This window comes from Dryas octopetala, chromosome 3 (genome assembly GCF_963921425.1).
Source record: "Dryas octopetala chromosome 3, drDryOcto1.1, whole genome shotgun sequence".
Classification (NCBI taxonomy): Eukaryota; Viridiplantae; Streptophyta; class Magnoliopsida; order Rosales; family Rosaceae; genus Dryas; species Dryas octopetala.
This window is the reverse complement of record NC_141368.1, coordinates 26,904,308-26,922,068: the sequence shown is the minus strand read 5'-3', so window position 1 is coordinate 26,922,068 and position 17,761 is coordinate 26,904,308. Positions and strand designations below refer to the sequence as shown.

The 17,761-nt window shown below is 38.2% G+C and overlaps 1 pseudogene across 1 annotated transcript; it reads right to left on the bottom strand.

Annotated features, from left to right (window-relative positions):
- Positions 1 to 252: 252 nt before the first annotated feature.
- On the bottom strand, positions 253 to 4,175 carry LOC147292146 (zinc finger CCCH domain-containing protein 30 pseudogene; annotated as a pseudogene). Its single transcript, XR_015121228.1, has 2 exons — positions 3,918 to 4,175; positions 253 to 2,973 (listed from the first exon to the last, which is right to left on the bottom strand). The product of XR_015121228.1 is annotated as a zinc finger CCCH domain-containing protein 30 pseudogene (transcript).
- Between the last annotated feature and the right edge of the window lie 13,586 nt (positions 4,176 to 17,761).

Here is a 17,761-nt window from a genome sequence, read left to right as displayed (position 1 = left end):
CCCCATCAACTTTGTAAAGATCCACATTTCTTATTCAAGCAAAACAATCCCAATATCAATTCCATTGCATTCCATATTTGGTTATCTTAATATCAGGAATGGGACCCACCACATCCAAGTGTGCTCCCACTCTTTCCTAATTCCTATATTCCACCAAAAGCATCAGAATCATCTATCAGAGACAGAAGCAAAATAAATGTAATGGAAGCAAGGCAGCCTTATCTAACATAAACATACAAGGGTATTAATATAAATAATAATAATAATAATAATAATAATATATTTGATTCAGTTTACATAATAAGACAAACATATTGGCAAATTGCCCCACTAACTGACCCCACAACAATGCAAATCTCAAGTGGGTGCAACACTTTGCACCTTCAAAGCTCCTCCCTCCCCAATTCTTTTTGCCTACCCACAATTACAGAGACTAAGAAGAGAAAGATATTGAAGAAACTGTGACATAACAAAAATACAAAGTTCTTTGTTTGTGTTGCAGTCAACCTTGTAGCTTCTTCGAAGACCAAATTAGACAAAACAAAGAAATGCAGGAAATTAAAATATTTGAAGAAACCTCCAAAACTGGACTACGTTTTCTTTAACTCCAGACCCAAGTCCAGAGGCTCCTGCATCTTTTTCTGATTTTGAAAAGAATAAATGGAAAAATCAAATATTCTGCCGAAACATTGTGAGCCATCCTTCCCCACCTCCTCCTTCAAATTTACCTCGAACAGTTACACTCTTAATATTAACTTGTTTTCCGGTAAAGAAACCCAGAAAAAAAGAATATTTACCTCCCGAACTTAAACTATTTCAATGGAGTAAAATGAATTCATATTAACTAGACTACCAGCTGATCAATCTGCATCTGCTCAAGCCAAGCTTCCAAAACAGAATGATCAATGGATTCAATCTGAGAATTTGAATTCAAAACCTCACCGGATGCTGCAGCACCTGAAACAGGACCTGCCTTATCTTTCATCATCTCAGGTGGATCCTTGACTAGAGATTGAACCCAGGAAAGGTCAGGCTCCTCCCCATTGTTCCCATGCTCGAATGAAGATGATTTCAATCTACCGCCATCATCCCCATTAACAGACCAATCCAACTTTCCATTGGAAGATCCCCATTTTGACTGAGAATTTACAGGAGACCCAACAACAGAGGCAAAGTTGTTGGATCCTAGATCCCGTGAGCTTAGGCTGCGTAGTTGCTGGTGCTGCTTCTCAAGCTGGGCAAATGCAGAGAGCCTAGAGCCCATAGGGGAGATTGGCTCCACACTCCTAGGAGACATCCTTCCAGGAGATTGCATTCCAAATTGACCCTGTAATAGAGGATGGTCAACATTTTTGGGTGACATGGCAGTTGTATTGATGGGTGATAACATGCTCTGCTGTTGTTGGAATTGATTAAACACAGCTGATTTGTGTGTAGGCGAAAAAACAGAAGCAGCTGTATGGTCAGAAAATCGAGGTGACGAAGAGAATTCGGCAGAAAATAGCTCTTCAAGATTTGATGGAGTCAATGTTTTAGACCGACCGGAACGACCAACAGAGACAGGACTTGGACGAGGTTGTGAGAAACAGTTGAGGTCATTCAAGAGTTGTTGCTGGGCATCTAAATCACGCAACAAATTTAAATCCCCGGGTGGAATGTCTCGGGCACTAAGCGAAGATCTCAATCGGCTTGATTGTTGAAGGTTGCTTCCAGGGAGATGAAGGGTTGGCACATTTGGATGGGGCCATGCCATTGATGAGTGAGAAATCCCATTTCCTGATGGAGACATGGACTGACTAAACGGAGATGGAGACATGCCAGAGACCGACGAAGGTGAGCCAGGCAAAAGACTCAAAGCAGCAGCCATGTCCATGACATTAGGACCAGATGCAGAAGAGCGTGGTGAAGGAACAGCAGATCCAGTAGAGACATATAACGGGCGCAGCTCCTCAGCTGTATGCGCGAAGAAACAGACCCGTCTATTGCAGCTTGTACCATCTTTGCAGAGCCGAGTTCGGTATTGGGCTGGGTGGAGCCAACATTCAAAGACCCCATGAGCATACTCACACATATCCCCACGTCTACAAGCACCCTTTCGAAAATCAGGGCACGGCACACAGCTGTAGTGAAACTTTCGTGGGTCTCTTCTTCGGGCATTCTCCCCTGGGTGAACAAAAGGGCACTCTGTCCAATCGTGAGAGTATGCACGTGAGCAAGGTCGGACCTTGAAAGAGAACATGCGGAACTCATCAGTTGCATAAATGCTGTTCTTAATATCAGGGAGAGACGGATCATATGGATATTCTTTCTTCTCTGGTGTAGAACTAACAGGCAAATCAGTAAACTTTGAAGCCGGAGAGGAAACTGATTCTGAAGGAGATTGCAACCCATTTTCCGAGGAGGAAGAAAGCGCCAATGAGTCAGAATTTGATGTGATAATGGATAGATGTAAACTGCACTCACTTACAGAGCCATCAGATGCATTTTTAGAGAGAAGCTCCTCGAGAATAATCCTCATGCTTTGCAGCTTAGGATGGACAACAATAACATCAATAGGGCGATGACCTTCCGCGTCCATGCTACTCGGATTAGCACCAGCTGATAAAAGCAGCTTAACAATATCAATTGCATTAGCAGATCCGCCAGAAGCAGCACAATGAAGGGCGGTGCTTTTACCCAAACCACATGAGAAATTGACATCAGTCGCAGGGTGTGAGACAATAAGCTTCAGAACATCAACACAACCATAGGTAGCAGCAACCATTAGCGGAGTTCTCTGCACAGCAACAATTTGTTTCAAGCCTTTTTGACGGCTATACCACAGTCCAATCTCATTGATTGAAGAAGCATCCCGATCAATCAATTGCTTAAAGCCTTCAACATCATTGTTAGAAGCAAGTTCAAGTGAGCTGGAAAAAGAATCTTCAGTTTTAACGGTTAGATGATTCATGTCTCTGGGGTTAGAGTTGGTTTCTGCAGTGGAATAATGAAAAACCCACAAAACCAAAACACAATGTTAATTTCTGGTTAAATAAGAACCCATCAAGAAACAAATCTCTTCATCAAACATATGCAGATATCGCATACAAAGCAAGTTTAGAACAAGAAAATAATATCAACAAATGGAGGCATACCAACACCATAGAACAGATTGGTTGAAGAGTAAACAGCCCAAAAAGGCTTCAATTTTTCATCTATGATAAGCAAGAACCTTCCGAGCCAAGACTTATTCCAAAAGCAAGCCAAACAATAAAACATAGAGAATAAATGAATGCCAAAAGCATGAGATTATGGAAACTGATCAACAAAGACAACCTTAGCCTAACTTATATAAGCTTAAAGCAAATCTAGAATCATCTAACAGCAGATTTCACAACAAGTTTGAATAAAGTTGGGAAATGGGAATTATTCTTAATTCTTAATAAACGAACAAATTTTAAAGAAAAAGTTCTCACTTTATTGATATCAAGAATCTAGGACATGAATAAATCCTCAAGAATCTAAAGAATGAACACACCAATATCAAAAATAAATAAAGAAAAATTATTTGAAAACAAATCAAATCAAGTTTCAGGGAAACGAAAGTTATGAGTTACCAACAATCGATGATCAAATTCATTTACAAAAACAAATACTACTTTAATATTAAATTCAAATCTTTGATATAGCATAAACTAGCACACATTTCATTTTACAGGAATAAAATTTTAGCGGAAATAATTATAATATATATATATATATACACACACTCGATTCAGCGGTCCAACCGATAAAAGCAAAAGTCTTGAAAACAAGATTCCTTTCTTTTCTTCCTCCATTTTCGGGGCAACCAACCAGAATTGAAACAGATAGTTTTCCAGGAAAATATAAATTTATAGGAAACCAAACAGAAGTTTAGCAAGAACAAGTTGACTCACCGGTCAAACAGTGTCGGAGACAAAGATCAGCAGCTACAGATCAACGGCCAGTCGAAGAAGAAGAACAGCAACTTTGAAGCTACGAGAACCAAAGCTTTAAAGCTTCCATCTCCATCGATGAGACCAAGGAGCCATCACACACAAAGACAGTGAGAGATTTGTACAGAGACAGACTATAGAGCGAAGGCTTTGAGTGAGAGAGAGAGAGAGAGAGAGAGAGAGAGCGAGAGAGAGTAACGTCTAGAAGGAAATCGAAATTGAAATGGAAATGGGGATGAAATGCAATTTAAATTGATTTAATTTGCGGGGATGGAGGAGGAAGGCATTGAAATTCACACCAAATGTGGCTTAAATGAAGACTAAATTCAAGTCCGATTTTTAAAAGTGGTAGGAGTCAGTGAGACCGGTTGGGCAAGTGGGAGCGACTGCGGGGTTTATGCGGTTAAAGAAGTGAGCGGTGACTGGTTTAGCCGGTGGGCGGTGAAGTGGAACCGAGAGGGCGGATTTAAGCGGATTGGAATTTGGAGTGCTTGAATCCGCCAATCAGGAGTTGACGTCGGTGAGAAATAACGGACGTCAATTGATGGAGTCAATTGCAAGGAAATGGCTTTGATCAGCAGAGACTATGCATTCAGATTTCAGACCAAAAAAACAAAAACGGACAGGGACAGGGACTACGGTTTCGATCCACTTTCAGACCAAACACAAGGAAAACAAGAGTAAAATGCACCATTCGTCTACGTACTTTTATACTTTAACCATGTTGATCAACAATTTAATTTTTGTCTCACTCCAGTCCAATTTGTAATTTACGTGTCACAATGTAGTCAATTTCGTCATTTTTGGGCTAACATTCGTCTATTTCTGTCATGTGCCGCATACCTGGGCTTTTTGAGAGGGCAAAAAAGTATTTTCGAGCAAGATTGAAAGGTCCAATGTATTATTTTCCTACACTCTTGCCGCCATCTCCAAAATAGTAATAAAAAACAAAAAACAAAACCTAAAAGAAAAAAAAAAAAAAAAAAAAAAGGAAGGATTCATAAACCCCCTCACCCACCCGACCCTTCTCCTCCCACCTCTCTCCCCATTTCTCCCCCTCTTTGGCCATCTACCTCATCCCTCCTCGCACCAGAAACAACCCTCCATGGCCGCATCTCTCTCTTCTCTCACTCTATCTTTGTCTTTCACTCTATTTCTCTCACTTTCTCTCTCTCTCTCTCTCTCTCTCTCTCTCTCTCTCACTCTTTCTTTATCACTCTCTTTCTCTCTCTACGGTGGCTTTTTTTGGGCTTGCAAAGAAAAGCAAGTGAAGGAAGATGAAGGAGGGTGGGTTTGGAGAGATTTGGAGGATGATGATGATGATTGATGGGGTTTCTAAGAGATCTGTAGAGGGTTTAGATGATTATGATAATTGATAATTGTTGGGGTTACTGAAATTTTGGGGATGATGATTGATGGGGACGGGGCTGGGTTGGGGGGGGGGGGGGACGCCAGGACACCTCTTTGGCCCAAACAAGGAAATCAAAGATTTGGCTCCACTTGATTTACAAACCCCTATGGCTTGTGAAAACAACTGCTACAAAAACCTCATCAACAATAGAGGTCTCCTTTACTATGATCAGTAGCTCTTCAATGGTGGTGGTAGGTTCATGGTAGACCTAGCAAAAATGCTCACGACCCGAAACGACACAAAAATTTCAGTGTTCGGGTTAGAGTTTATCGAGCTGGGTTGATATCAGTATTACCGATTAGTGATCCGTTAAGATAACGGTTCGTGTCGGGTTAATTTGCGGGTCACCCGTTAAGAAAAAGGCAAAATTGACATTTCAAGGTTATTTTTTCATTTTCCCCTCATTCCTCAACCTTGCGCCCCTGCTTCTCTTTTCCCTCTCCTTGATCTGCTTTTCGGCTTCTCTCTTCTCTCTCACTGATTTTCTTCTCACTTCTTTTTGCGACTATCCAGTGGCCGATGCCGGCAAGGCTGGCGACAATGGACTCGCCGCTGCATCCTCTCTCTCCTTGTGTGCTTCACTTGCCCCAAAACCCAGCCACGCTAAAGGATCAAAATTAAGCAAAGCCGATCACCCACGAAAATTTGGCTTGCATAGGATATTAGATAATTGGGGAAGGGCAGTGTTTGGGTACTCAGAAATGAGTACAAGCTTGTCCTCACAACCAATCACATGAGCCCATAATAGGGTCCACCATGAGAGAGAAGGTGGTGGGCCCCATCATGAGCTCATGTAATTAGTTGTAAAGACAAGCTTGGTATTCATTTATGAGTACCCAAGTATTTTCCATTGGGGAAAATATAACCAAAGGTACTGGATCACCCTTGTGAGCTTTTTGTAGACTTAATGATGGATTGCTTCCATAATGGTATTGGATTTGATTGTTATGTCCTATGATCCTTTATGTAGGCCAATTAGTCCCCCAAACTTGAAGCAATTGATGGAGGAATATATCAACCTTTGCACAGGTATGCTTTTTCCGGAGAACCAACTTTCTTTCCTTTTTTATCCTTTAATATTCTTCTGCCTACAACTTTTTGTTTCTCATTGCTTTCAGAACTTTCAAGAAATATCATGCGTGGAATTGCTTTATAATTGGGTGGGTTAACATATGAATTTGAAGAATAATATGGTTTTTAATTTTTTTTTTCTTAACGGGTGAAACGGATCGTGTCGTGTTCACCCATTATTTTTCCGATCGTATTCGTGTCGGGTTTTTGTCACCCGTAGGTTAACAGGTCATGTCATGTATACTTGTTAACACCAACGAGTCGTATCAAGTTTGAGCCGAATCCGCAAAACACGACCCGTTTGCCAGGCCTAGTCCACGGAGTCCATAGTGCATATATGCCTACAGTAATAGCCAGAGCACACCTTTAGATCCGACTTTGTCAGCGCCAGGGGAATGGGTGGGTCGGGGCTGAGTGCTGGCGGGGTGGCGCCACCCGGTGGTCAGAGATAGGGAGGGAGGGAGGGAGGGAGGGAGGGAGGGTGGGGTGGGGTCGTGAAGGTAGTGAAGGCCAACGATGGTGGGCTTATGAATCCTTAGATTTTGTTTTATTTTCTTTTATCAAACTCTTTTTTTTATTACTATTTTGGAGATGGTGGCAAGAGTGTAGGAAAATAACACATTGGACCTTTCAATCTTGCATGAAATAGTTTTTTGCCCTCTCAAAAAGCTCGCGTGTATGGCACGTGACAGAAATAGATGGTCGTTAGCCCAAAAGTGATTGAATGGACTACATTGGGACACGTCAATTACAAACTGGACTAGAGTGAGACAAAAATTAGATCGTGGACCAACATAGGAAAATAATAAAAGTATGTGGACTAATGATGCATTTTACTCTATATTTTATAATGTGTTTGATTTGAGCATTGTATATCATGTCGTGTTGAAAATTACTCATTAATGATAATAAGAAATTATATAAGTATACGTCAAGCTAGTGCATTTGCATAATATACATATATGTATTTACTTTTAAGATGCTCATGTGTCCTGTACTTCTTTTCAATCACACAAAGAAATATTTTTTAAAAAAATAAACGTATTATGCATGTATATTTTACATATTATTCACATATTCGTATAATATAAGTGAGAATAAAAGACTGAAATTTTAAACATTAAAAAATTTCAAACATAAAAACATAAAAATACCGTAAGATACTAATAATATATGTACATATCATATACATATTATCTCCATCTCTTTTTCTACTATTATATAAGATCTAAATACACTTTTTTGTAAAATGATCATTAAGCCATAAGTGGCTCTATTTAGAATAAAACTTACCTATCACTGGTGTGTGGTATCCCCAAGGAGAGAGAAAGAGAGAAAGGGAGAGAGAAAGAAGGATAGAGAAAAAGAGAGAGAGGAGAGAGATGGAGAGAGAGAAGAGGATGAGGATACCATCTATTGGTATCCTCAGGACATGTACGTCCCACTCCTCTATTTAAACCCTGTAATTTGCTTAGTATACCGTTTTCTTTTAAACGTTTGTAGTCACATCCTTGCCACATGAAATCGCATGTTCTTCTTCTCATTTCATTATCTTTCAGTAGCACAACAAACTCTCCCATCAGTCCCATGAGTAGAATTCTATGGATATAATTGTAGACATCCAAATTGTTAGGTGTATGCACTAAAAGCCAATTTATAATTAGAGTTTTAGGAATTAATAAAATAAATACACAAAAGTGCAAGATTTATTTTATGTATTCATATATCAATATATGTGATATATTGAACCAATACATAAATGGTGGGGGGGGGGTGTCCCAAACTCAGATTTTAATGAATTTTAAAATCTATAGAATCCATCAAAATCCAAGAGAAATAGCTGGAATTATCATGAAATCTGTCATGTGTAAAAAATCCATTATAATCCATCCAAATCCATTATAATCCACCACTTAACGAAATCCATCAGTTTTTTAAGATATTTGGATTTCTAAGGAATCCATTAAAATCTACCACTTAATGAAATCCATCAGTTTATTAGGATACTTGGATTTCTAAGGAATCCATTAAAATCCGAGTTGGGGACACTTAGATTTCTATGGAATCCATTAAAATCCTAATTGAGAACACCTAAATTTTGTTGGACTTTTAAATCCATTAAAATCTGAGTTTGGGACATCCCTCAAAATTTCCATGGATATTAAGATAAGGAAAACGTATTCTAGGAATTAGAATATGTGAGACCTTTACTCCTTACCTCTTATTTCCTAAAGACGTTCTTGATCAATGGATCACATATTGGATATATATGATTCTATATCAGCACCTTTAGGGTGGATGATAAGTCTCAGTTTATTTTGTGTAGATTGACACTATGATAAACAAGTGGATGCTTAATCCGGGATTAAGTTCACTGAATGCGACCATTGAAAGAATTCTTGTTTGGAGTTTTACGACATGTCAAATAAGATTCCTTAATTATAATGTCGTAAAGAATCCTTTGACCTGAAGCACTATGTGTTGCCTTGTGCATGTATGACTAGACTTTGAGTATACAATGTATCCATACTCGCAATAGGGACTTGGAGTACGTATGGATCAGATCTAGTGATTCATGTACGAAGGATCATAGTTGTACGACAAGGAATCTGTCACCTTCCGTAAAGAAGGCGAATAATCTATATATGTGACATTTTATGATAGTTGTCCTGTAAACTCTAGCCAGAACATTAGATTATAGTTTGAGAAAAGGGTTTTCTCAAATAATAAGATTGGACAATATTTGTTAGAAGATGTCTAGACATATGAACATTTACAGAGGATTGACAAAGAGTACTTTCCATGCCCTATTGTTTATGTTCGGGTTATTGTATGACAGAAGTATATATTACGATCAGATTATAATTGAATAAATTCACCAACAATCTGGTTGTTCTGGGTAATCATGATATACACTACTATTTGTCAATCATGTCTTGTGGAATAAAAGAATTAATAAATAAATAAGTTTTATTAATTATTTTTATTTTAAAAGTGTGATATAATCAAAGACGATAAATTCCACTGCTAGAAAAATTAGAGCCTAAGATGTCACACTCTATATAAGGAAGGTATCAAGCAATAAAATGGTAGATGGAAGATATAATTAATTAATGAGATTAATTAATTATTAGGTTGACATTTATTATTGTGAATAATTAATTAAAGTTTGAATTGGATTTGGACTTGTAATTATAATTAATATTTGAGTTAGACCTAAACAAGCCCAAAGTCCAAGTAAGTTGAATTTAGGCAAAGCCCAAAATAATAAATATGAGATATTTATATTTTGGTAATATTAATTATAAATATATATATATTGGATAATATGATATTGACTTGGTAAATTAGTTTTGGATGAAAGTAACAACCAAGAGTCTGATTAACAAAGTTTGACTTAACATTTTATTTAGGATAAATAAATAATAAAATGACAATATCCAAACAACTCACTCCTACCTACATGGCCCAAAATTTTCAACTCCCTCTTAGAAAATTTTCAACTCACTCCTAGGAAATTTTCAAATTTTTTAAATTTCACCAAACTTCAATTCTCTTTTATTCTAATATTCCAAATTGGTTCCTATAACTAAAAAACGATAAAATATAACTTATATTTCAATTATAACTGAAGAAAACAAAACTAAAAATATTTAAAATCATAACTTAAAAAATATAGTGGACTAAAATTGAACTATGTATAAAATAAGTAGACTAAAATTGAACTTAAAAAAGATCATAAACCAAAATTGAATTAGGAATAAAATAAGTGAACAAAATTTGTAATTTTTTTTTTTTTCAAAGAATAATTGTCACTATCAAAACAGGTTACTTATGGTAAATGTGACTCTATAAGTTTGAATTTTTTGTTTTATTTTAATTTATTAATTTATGATATATTAATATAAGACCTTTTAGTTATCAATGTTGCACACTAATAAATGGTTGTTAGTCGACAATGTTTTTAAAAAAACAAAAACAAAGATGCTGAGCTGGATCAGTTTTCACCGCATAAACATGTAGGTTACTTTTGGTTTCGGCTTTTGAAAAATATAAGCCCTTAGAATTATGGTTTTACAGTATTTAGAAATATTTTAAGAATATTGGATTTTGAGCTAGGTAAGACAAGTAAATTTTTTCTCAATATATAGATAAAAAATTGTGGAGATGAAAAAGACAGGTGGGTGGGGTGAGTAAAGAGAGGGTAGCAATAACATCAGTACTCTATTAAAATACCTACTATGTTAATTAAAAATTGAAGTTAGGACTTTCCAGGCAATAAAGGACCACAAAAATCCTTAGATATTGGTTACTAAGAAGAATTGCCCCTTTTTGCCAACCCTTAGGATAATGATTATACACATGACAATCTACCTAATTAAAGCCACAGCCTAGGAGGAGAGAAGAGTACAATATGACATATTATTAGATGTTTACTTAACAAAGATCAAGCATACTGTTTGGGTCTCTAGATATGGTTTATACTGTATGGAGTTGAAAGGAAAATAATGTAATTTTCAACTCAATCCATTTGAGTCTAAGAGATTATTTACTCTACCACACACGCCTTTGCACATGTGGCACCAATTAAATTAGAGAGCTATGATACTATACAAAAATTTATACAATTATCTCAAAATAAATTGACTATTAATGGAGAGGCTCAATACCTTATAGACTATTATATAATAATATAATTAATTTTTTAAATATCCCATAACACTTGACATCTTCACAACTATCACAATGATATATCAAGACATCAAAAGTTGTGTCGACTAATCCAGAAATCACCAAAAATTTAAAGAAATTAATGCCAGTACCAAAAATTGTCTGAAGAAGGCAGTGTTGAAGTGAAGAAGGTAAATATGAATAATGCTAGTTGTTCTACATTTTTTTTTTTCATATTTGCATTTTACATAATGTGTCATTACTTTATTGGAAGGGTATTTCCTTTTTCTTTTTTAGGTTTTATTTTTTAATTTTTAGTGTCCAATATATGAATGCCATATAAGATGGTATGAAATTGTGGTATAAAAATGTGATAAGTATAGCATTACTGGGTAAATATACAAGTATACAACACCAAAATTATTAAGGCTAGATAAGTGTCAAATCATTTAAAATGATTAATTAAGCATGTCGATTTAAAGCTGATTAATCTGTAATATAAAGCTGAAATGAAATGAACCGAATACGATTCGGCTCCCCATTTTGTTTGACAATGACTCACTTTTGGGTTTTGGCCTATCCAGTACCTAGCTCCCTCACATGGAACCAATTGAATATATATATATATATATCAGTTTTTTTTTTTTTTTTTTTTAAATTCTCGTAGCCCTATTCTTGGCACCCCAAGATTGAATCAATTGTCTACATCATAATATTATGGTCCAATTTCATGATATGGTCAATTTTTTGTGAGTTTTTGTTTGCGGTTTCTAGCTCTCTCTCTCAAAATTGAAGCCACAGCTAGGAAAGTGATTCCTCTTTCGAACAATTTTTTGTCCCTCTTCTTAATTCAGATAAAAAATTAGTGGTCTATAAAAAAAATATATATGGACTTGCTGTGGCCCACTTGAAAGAAAGATATACATGGATGATGACTAAAAAGCATGATCAAGATTGTTCCATTATTTTTTGTTGGTTCATCTAAACCGTTAGATTCATCAAAAAAAAAAAAAATTACGGAAATGCTTTACAACACATTTAGTTTTTCAAAAAATAACAAAAAATAAAATAAATCTGATGGACGGTGGGGCTATCTTGTCAGTCACATGCTCTTGATCGAGTAGAGTGATCAATAAAGCTGAAACTCTAAAAGAAAAAATAAAATCAATGATTGAATGGTTTATGAAGGACCAAATGGTCGCAAAGAAAACAATCAGCCTTCAAGATCGATCGATCAACAGTTCCTGGCAAAGAGGAAACAGTGAGAAATTGCTGGCCACCCAAATTGTCTTCTCTTCTTTTTGATCCATCATGTTAACTTGATAGCATGATATGGTTATCACTTATCAATCTATCATTTTCGTTTAATCTATCATCAACATGATCAATAAATTGTGATGATTCATTATTCTCAAAAGATCTCGTAATTTAAAATTTTACATTTGATTTATAATTAATATGCATTGTATAGACAAAATGTGGAAATGTTTGTACATTTTTTTTTTTATAAATTAAAGAAGAGTATAGGGAAAAAAGAAAAACAGAGAGAAAGGTAGATGTTAAAGGTTTTTTTTTTTTATTTTTTTTTTTTTAGTTTATGAAAAGCTGGAACTTTAATGAATAAAACTCATCATCAGCTATATAAATATTAGTCTGAATGAGGGAGAGAAGTCATAACCGGCTATTTTCATCTTTTATCTTATACATTGGTTCCTTACAAGATTAGGCACATTAATTGAGATAACTTATGAGTTACATGATTACAAACTCTTATTATTATTTTTATAAGGAAAACGAATTTCATTAAAATTATGGGAAAACTAAAAAGAACATCAGACAATAAACTGGAAAGCCACAAAAACTCATCTTTAACCCAAACCAAAAAATTAAAACAAGCTAAAGCATGTCGAGCAATAGAATGGGCAACCTTATAACCATTCCTTTGCTGACACACACAATAGCGGAATTGTGCCATAAGGTCTCTGGCATCATCAAAGAAAACGAGTATGTAGCATCTCTTCCAATTACTTGTTGTGTACATTTCCTATTTGTATCTTTCATTGTTATGTACGGCTTGTATCATTGAATTCTATATATACCCAGCCCAGCCATATTGGGAAAAATAAAGTGAGGGAATTATTTTGAGAAATCTTGTAAACTTACCGTTTTTAATACCAAACCTACTTTTTTAACTCTCAGTTTTAAAACTAATCTTTTTTAATCTCGTTGGCATGTGAAAGGTCTAAACTACCCTTCATATAAATATACTATGAGAGCCATTGGATTTTCACTCTTACTTTCTCTTCCTCTCTCTTCCACCCCGCATCATTCAGATCTGGTATTGATAGATTTGCCCAGCAACGATAGTGACTCGTGCGACTCTCCCCACACCAACCTTGCCATGCCCATGTTCCTCAAGCTCGCTCAATACAAGGCCACACAAAGTTTGTGTGCTCTGTTTTGATTTTGGTGGATTTGCAGCTGAGATTCAAGAGAAATTGGAGTGTTAAATGAGCTTTGGAGTGTTGGCTTATTCAAGGCATTGAAGTATCGTTGAGCAGTACAAGTGAAATCATCAATATGTTCTGGATGCTGCTAGATAGGGGTGTGCAAAAATACCGAAAAATCAAGTTTCAAACCGAATCAAACCGACCGGATTGGTTTGGTCTGATTTTTTTTATTGTTTGTTTTTATTTTCGGATATCAAACCAAACCAATCCAAACTTTGTGGTTGGTTTTGGTTTTCAATATGAAAATTTTCGGTTTTAACCGAACCGAATCTGTAGAAGATTATAATTGAATGGCTTATCTTTATTGATCATACGTGCACATATTTATACAAGAGAGAGACTTGGTTTATAAGAAATCAGAAACACAATATACAAGGAATCCTAAGAGAACACAACTAGGAGACTAGTCAAGTAAGGAATCCTTGAGTGCCAAGGGAACTTGCTTAACAACCCCCCGCAAACTTGACGCCCTGGGGAAGACAAGTTTGGATTGTAGAAGCAAAAATCGAGCCTTGTGCAAACCTTTGGTGAGAATATCAGCTGGCTGATCAATGGAGGGAAGATATTGGACTTTATGGGACCCTAACTTAACTCGTTCATGCATAAAGTGATAATCCAGCTAATATGCTTTGTCCGAGCATGGAAGATAGGATTGGAAGGCATATAAGTGGTACTGAGATTGTCACAATAAAGCGTGATTTGAGAAGGAACCGGTTAATACAGATCACAGAGAAGATAAGTAATCCAAACGGGTTCTGCACAAGCATGAGCTAGAGCACGATATTAGGATTCAGCGCTAGAACGAGAAACCGTGTGTTGTTTGGAAGAACTCCAAGAAACAAGATTGGCACCATGATAAACCAAGTAATCGGAAGTAGAACGGCGAGGACAGCCCGTCCAATCAGCATCAGAGAAGGCACGAATGGTCAATGCACCAGGAGAGCGCCGAAAAACAATGCCCAAGTCGATAGAACCTTTAATGTAACGATGGATTCGTTTTGCAGCAATGAGATGTGTATGCGTGAGGGAAGCCATAAATTGCGCAACATGATTGACTGCATAAGCTATATCAGGACGGGTGAGAGTCAAATATTGGAGGGAGCCTACCAAATGCCGAAATGCCGAAGGATCCGGAAGAGGAGAACAATACTGATGGGACAACTGAGTTTTTTTTCCGCAACATGAGTGTTGCACGGCTTGCAATCAGTCATGGAGACACGGCGGAGAATGTCTACAGCGTACTTGGATTGAGAGAGATGTAACCCAGAAGCAGTATGAAGAACCTCAAGATCAAGAAAGTAGTGGAGAAGTCTCAAGTCCTTAATCTCAAATTCACGCCCAAGCACAGTATAAAGGAAGTGAGGAGAGATGAACTGCTGCCTGTAACCACAATATCATCAACATATAACAGTAATACCATAAAGTGAGTGCCATGAGAGTAAACAAAAAGAGAAGAGTCAGCTTGACTTTGGCGAAACCCGGCCTTGATAATAAAGGTGTTGAAGCGATGAAACCATGCTCGCGGGGCTTGCTTGAGGCCATAGAGAGCACGATGAAGCTTACAGACATGGGTAGGATGAGCAGGATCAATGAAGCCAGGTGGTTGAGTCATGTAAACATATTCATCAAGGAAACTATGGAGGAAGGCATTCTTGATATCAAGTTGACGAATGGACCATCCTCGATTGACCTCCAAACTAAGGACGGTACGAACAGTAGTAGGCTTGACAATGGGGCTAAAAGTTTCATCATAGTCAAACATATGTTGTTGATGAAACCCCTTTGCCACAAGACGAGTTTTATAGCGCTCAAGAGACCCATCGGACTTCTGTTTGATCTTGTATACCCACTTACAACCAACGGTATTGTGAGAAGAAGAAGCAGGGACAAGAGACCAAGTCTTGTTGCGAAGAAGAGCATTAAACTCCTCAGTCATAGCCCGGCGCCATTTAGGAGACTTGGAGGCTTGACTGAAGTAGGTGGGTTCGGAAACTTGAGAAGAGAAGGTAGCAACAAGAGTAGCAGGTAAGGGGTACCGAATAGTACCATCGGTTCGAACCTTGGGTTTTACAACACCCGCTCGAAGCCTGGTAGTCATGGGATGTTGAGAAGCATGAGGAGCATCGGGCTCCGAATCAGAAGAGGAAGGCGGAGCCGAGGAGTCTGATGGGGACGGTGGGGCTGGCGGCGAAGAGGTTGGAGGAGTAGGCCGCGGAGACAAAGGAGCAGGCGGCTGTGATGGTGGAGCCAGAACAGGAGGCGGGGAGAGTGGGCGAAGGAGTAGCTCCATAGAAGGGGTGGAAGACGATATAGGCCGGGTGTGGCGAAAAGGAAAATACTGCTCATTGAAGACTACATGTCTGGAGATATAAAGACGATTGGTGGTAGGTTCCCAACAACGATAGCCTTTATGCTGCAAGCTATAACCCAAAAATACACATTTTATGTAATAAGACATAAGCTTGTTAGTAACATACGACCCCAAGTGAGGATAACATGCACAACCAAAGAAACAAAGAGAAGAATAAGGAGCAGGACAACCATAGAGACGAGAGTAAGGCGTTGCCCAGCCAAGAACGGCGGAGGGCAACAAATTAATGAGAAACACTGTAGTAAGAGCAGCTTCCGCCTAAAAGGAAAGAGGGGCACCTGAGGTGTCCAATAAAATACGAGTAATGATGGCTATATGGCGATGTTTCCATTCAGCAAGCCTATTTTGTTTGGGTGTGTGAAGACAAGAAATCCGATGAACAATGCCATGAGTTCGAAAAAATGCAGAGAGTAAATTATTAACAAATTCCGTGCCACCATCCAAAAATATTAAGAATCATATGATAAAAAGTCGTAAAGTGATGAAACTTCAGATTTTTGTCGCATAGGAAAAATCCAAGAGAAACGACTAAAATCATCTGTAAATAAGACATAATATTTATAGCCAGAATTGGACGGAACAGAAGACATCCATACATCCGAATGAACCAAATAAAACAAAGAGGGAGCAATATTATTGGGAGAAATAAAGGGAAGTTTATGAGACTTGCCCAAAGCACACGGCTTACAAAATGAAGAAGATAATTTAAAGCTAGAGCCTAAACGAAGAGAGGGAACTAGGCGAGACAAAAGAGCAGTGGACGGATGACCAAGACGATTGTGCCATAACGCAGAGACAGACGCAGACAAAGCTTGAGGAGATGCAACAGGTAATGGATAAAGACCATGCTTACATGGGCCCTGAAAAAGACAACAACCAGAAGATAAGTCATAAATAGAAAAGCCAGAAGGGTAAAAAACAAAGCGAACATAGTTATCTTTGGTAAACCGAGTGACAGAAAGAAGATTATGCGCAATATGAGGCACATAGAAAACGTTATTGAAACGAAAAGAAGAGGAACCAAGATGGAGGGGTATGTTACCGGTACTAGCTATAGAAAGATTGTCACCATTACCAATAAAAACAGCATGATGACCATTGTAAGACGTAGGGTCTTGCAAGGCGCTACCATTGTTTGTCATGTGGTGAGTCGCCCCAGTTTCAGGAAGCCAAAATTGATCAGAAGAAGTCGTTGGCTGAGAAACCGGATAAGAGGCAAGTAGACCCGCAAATGGAGAATCAGAAAGAATGGGGCGATGAGGACACATGGGGAAGGTATGACCCGGAGTGCTATAATAGGTGCACTAGGTAGCCTGTGGAGAAGCACCAAGAAGGCCAGAACCATTGGACGGTGGCAGAGCAGGAAGGGAGGGCGACGACGGCTGCTACGGAACAGACCAAGATGGCTGCTGCGGAGAGGGAGAGGCAGATGGCTGCTGGTGCGACGAAGCGGACTGAGAACTCGAAAACTACTGCCAGTGTCCGCGACCACGCCCACGCTGGCCGCGACCACGATGCCAGCCACGGCCACCACCACGACCACCACGCCAGGGACCGCCACGACCACCACCACCAATGGAATTGGAGAAGGAAGACGGCCGAGGTTGATGAGCAGCAAGTAACGCTTGAGACGCCATGGTTGAGGAAAACGAAAGAGATTGAGCTTCAAAAGAGAGGAGTCGAGCATGCGAGTCGGGAAACATGGGAAGCGGGGGAGAGTTCAAAATAGCAGTAACAAGCATAGCATAGTCCGGACGAAGACCACGAAGAA